The sequence below is a fragment of a genome, unplaced genomic scaffold (genome assembly GCF_019419815.1).
Source record: "Pyrus x bretschneideri cultivar Hongxiangsu unplaced genomic scaffold, Pyrus_bretschneideri_v1 Contig6, whole genome shotgun sequence".
Classification (NCBI taxonomy): Eukaryota; Viridiplantae; Streptophyta; class Magnoliopsida; order Rosales; family Rosaceae; genus Pyrus; species Pyrus x bretschneideri.
Window position 1 is genome coordinate 5,248,682 of NW_025999798.1, and position 4,600 is coordinate 5,253,281.

Sequence of the window (4,600 nt, forward strand, 5' to 3'; positions counted from 1 at the left end):
TGGAAATTCACATCAGTTACACTACAAGAAAAATGAGCACTGCACACAATAAATTATCTGTGCCCTTTGAGGCCAATAAGCACCAAAAATTGTGCTCATAGACGAATGGCAACAATGCAGCTACTATCTTTGCGTTTGTGCCCTCTATGGGCGTAACCATTTGTCAAAGGGCACAATATGTTCTTTGCTGCCCAAAAGGCTCAGCACAAATAAGGGTTTTCTGTGCCTTTTTTCTGACACCCATGTCAGATGACTTTTTCGTTAGCACAAGTTTGTTATTGTGCCCAATAGGATAAATATATAAAAAAAAATATATTCAAACAGTAATACCATCAATAAGAAATTATTCATACATATAATGAAAATAATTCGTAATACATTTTTTATTCCATGAAAAACTATTAACTAAATCTAAGAACCTAACAAATACCATTACTCTCGAGTTCCTCGCATGCCAGACAACCCTCAACCACCGCAAACAACCTTCAGCCCCTGCTCCAGCCTCTGAAAATGAACCTGAGTGAGAAATCTATCGAGTAGTAAAAGCAGCGATGCTGATGCATTGCTACTTTCTTTTCAAAGACTATGTAGCAAAGTTTCGACAGAAACGCCAACCAAAATACATAAATATTTTTCAATCATTGCCTAAATACACATACCATAAACTTTAACGATTTCTTATATAAGAGAGTAGCTAAATAGCAAGTTGTTACACTAGTCCTAATTATAATAGTAGAAAGATATACTCTTTGCAGCATAATGCAACAACCAGCCAAATTGAAGAAAAGAGCAAAGAATAAGTAAAAAAACAAATAACCAGGCAAGCATAAGCTAATAAATAAGTTTTTTGAAATCTAACCTGCTTATAATCAAGTAGCTTTCAGCTTTGATAATGTCTTTCGTGCTTCCACTCGGTAGGGAACTATACAACAATATGAAAAATCATTATAATTTATCAATTTATTATAAGTCCGAAGAGAGGAAAGGTAACTTATCAATTCTAATACACAAAAAAAAAAAAAATGTAGTTACTCTCCAATGGAATAACCAGACAAAAGGAATCACCAACGGGAAATAATAATGCACTTAGTGTAGCATATACAGAAAGAACAAACTTTTATAATCCAATACAACAGAGGAGAAAACATATACCCTTAAAAGAATAAAATTTACTGGAAGGCGAAAACCTAACCTGTTCTGGGATGGAAAAATCTGAATCTCAGCGTAGTCCCAAGGTGCACTAGCATCAATTTCCCCTCCATTTTCAATGCGCTTAAAACTGCACCCAAGCAGAGCAACCTGTATGGGAAAAGAGGGAAACAAAGTTTAGGTAAAAAAAATTCAGCATTTGAAAATGCAGATTTACAAAAATTCAGCACTTAAACAAACTAAAAGCCTGTGAATTCAGTGTAGTAGATACACATACATACATACATACATCCGTACGTACATATACATATAAATTCAAAGATAAAGAAAAAACAGATAGTTTACAAGAGCAAAGAAAATGAAGGGATAAAGAATGAAAGATATACCTCTACCATCTGTGGGAGGATTCATATTTGCTTTAGGGGCCTTTCCACCACCTGCTTAAAGATGATTCTTATTTAACAACTCCACCATCCAAAACAACGAACAATGGAAGCAGAAGATTAATAGGGGAAACTGCAAGTGCTCCACATAAAAAATACATTTACAAGCAAGATAAAAAACAAACAAAACTTCTAAGATTTTCCATAAAGCAGTTCACACAACCAACAAGAGGGGAAACTACCACATATTTCCAGTGATGTTCAAGGACCAAAAAACTTTCAAACATTAAAAAATTAAAAATGCATTACTAGGTTGTTCAGTCCCATAAGACTTTGCACAAGGTTACATGGCTAGTTGCTCAATGATCAGATTCGTTATAGATAAATATTACCATCTTCATTTTGATTCCACTATTCAAGCAGAGACTAGATAAGTTTCCTATCCTTTTAAGTTATGTAATAGACCAAAGAAATTGACCAACTGGAATTACTGCTATTGAGAGCGACCATGGCAAAAACCTGTTGAAACCGACTGACATAACCCTTTGCTTGATGTTAGTGAATAAAAGACCCATCGGCTAACAGACTACAATATTCATTACATACACATTCATTATGTAGTCAAATAGATACAGATTCATAATATAGTCATCAAAACAAACATAGTCGAATTCAAAACCATTCCCACAATCAGTCGAAAATGACACCAAAAAATAGAGTTAATTAAAATCAATACCTAGAAGTTCCAGATCTGCCATGGAGTAAGGCTATCTCAGCATCTTTCAGAACCTGCAAATTCAAAATGTCTTAATCAAGTATATAAAAAGAAAAATCAGGTAAGTAAATACAATAGCTCTGAAGGTTAATATCATAATCCCCTGTTTGTTGTAGAAGCCCTTTGCAAGGTTTGTGCTTTCTTGTGCTTCTTTGGATTAGGACGTATGGAAGTTCTCGTCGGGGAAATTTTAGATGGAAGCTAGTTGGAAATTAACAGCATCATATCAAGCAAATTGATTAGAGCATACAAAAGCTAGCTGGAAATAAAATTAACTATAAAGGGAAGATTAGGAGAAAAATCGGAAGAGACTCAAACAAATAAACCATTTGCCACTTCCAGTACCATAGCAATTTGACAACATATCAAAGTACAACCAATGCCAGTTCATTTGCTTTCTAAGAAACCCCCTTCTCTTTCTAGATTGTAAGTTCATCAATACATTATACATACTACTACCAGTACCAATTCATGCTTTATTTCCTAAACTAAATTACTTTACCAGTTCAACTTCCTTAAAGAATCATTGCCTACTGTACAAATACGAAAACCCACTCGTTGTACAATCAACCTGAATTGTACAAATGCGTTCATAGTGACAAGTCACAAATATGAACAATCAACCTGAATTGTACAATCAACGAGAAATATGAACAAATTTGAACAAAATGGAATAACAGCCTTCCAATTAATTATTGTGCCATGAAATAGCTGAATAACAGCTTTCCAAAGCCAAATATACCATTGGTTAATACATTAATTGGTACATATACAACTCAATACTTGTTAATTCATAAAAACAGCCAATCACCTTCCAGTATAAACCTATTCGAAGTGACAGCAGGTCACTTCCCATTCGAAGCAAAAATGGGTATGTTTGAATCTGAATCAGATCAAATCCCCTTTTGATTACCCAAAAGAGAAAAACGCTCAGTTCCCTTGTGTTTCAAACGAACCCTAACCCTAACCCTAACCCTAAAATTAATCACAAATTATTAACTAAATTAACCAATACAAGTTCTAAATTGTTACCATTTTACCTGGAACGAAGTGGAGAGGAAAGAATCCCATTATACAAGGGGAACTCGGGATGAGATGAGAGTTGAGGCCGACTGATTTGTAGATTCTGTGTGAAGGAGATGGATTTGCAGAGTTTGAGGATTTGTGAACTCGACTGAAGACTTGAGTTGAGACCCACCGATTCGCAGTGTGTGTGAAATTTGAAGGGGAAAGATTTGCAAATTCTGTTTCTGCGTGAGATGTGAACTCCGACTTGAGAATTGAGATAAGAGGCGAGAGAGACACAGAGAGGGAAACAGAAAAATTTGGCAAAAATAGAGAGAGAGAGAGAGAGAGAGAGAGAAAGAGAGAGAGAGAGAGAGCCTGGGGTTGAAGAGAGGCTCGGAATGGGAGAGCCAGAGAGAGAGGAGAGGCGGAGGAATTGAGGAGAGGCTGGGTTGAAAGGGGAAACAGAGAGGCAGAATGAAGGAATGAGGATAGAGAGGCGTGAAGATTGAAAAAAATGGTTTCTTATTTTGTTTAAAATATTATTTTAAACAAAGGGCACAAAAAATCTACTTTTACTTTAAATATATTAAATTATAGGACACAATTATATTTATGGTGTCATTGCAAATTAATAAAAAAAATTCCATTGCTGACATTAACGGCACAAAAGTCATGGTTCTGTGCCCAATAATGTGTTTGTGTCCACTTTTCTTGACATTGCGCACAAGTCATGGTGGCCATTACCAAATGAGCACTGTTCCACCTTATTGGTGTTTAAACAAACACAAACACCTCATTCGTGTCCCTAATTTTGTGCCCAAAGGCCATTTTTCTTGTAGTGTTATGCAATGCATAATTATCACCAAAACATTACCTTGCACACCAATTTCTTGAAGAGTATTCCGAATAAAACTCCATCGAAGCTTATCGTAAGCTTTTGCTAGATCAATTTTCAAAGCTAAGAAGCTTTTTTTTCCTTACGCTATCCGGAAGTGTGTAGGACTTGAGCAATCACTATATTATTGGTGATATGCGTCCCTGTTAAGAAACTCACTTGACAAGGACTAACAATCTTGGTTAAGATGGGCCTCAACCGGTCAACCAAAATTTTTGTCACCATCTTATAAATAGTATTGCAAGGACTGATAGGGCGAAATTGTGAAATAAGCCTCAGGCTGTCAACTTTAGGAATTAAGACCTGAACCTCAATTGTTTATCTAAATAATAACCACAATTACGCTTGCGCCACTTTAGACCGTAGTTCAAAATTGATCCAGTTGAGCAC

The 4,600-nt window shown here is 35.6% G+C and overlaps 1 long non-coding RNA gene across 1 annotated transcript; it reads right to left on the reverse strand.

Annotated features, from left to right (window-relative positions):
- Positions 1-336: 336 nt before the first annotated feature.
- Positions 337-1,229, reverse strand: LOC103939871. Its single transcript, XR_007253549.1, has 3 exons — positions 1,193-1,229; positions 860-922; positions 337-504 (listed from the first exon to the last, which is right to left on the reverse strand). It is a non-coding gene; the product is annotated as an uncharacterized LOC103939871 (long non-coding RNA).
- Between the last annotated feature and the right edge of the window lie 3,371 nt (positions 1,230-4,600).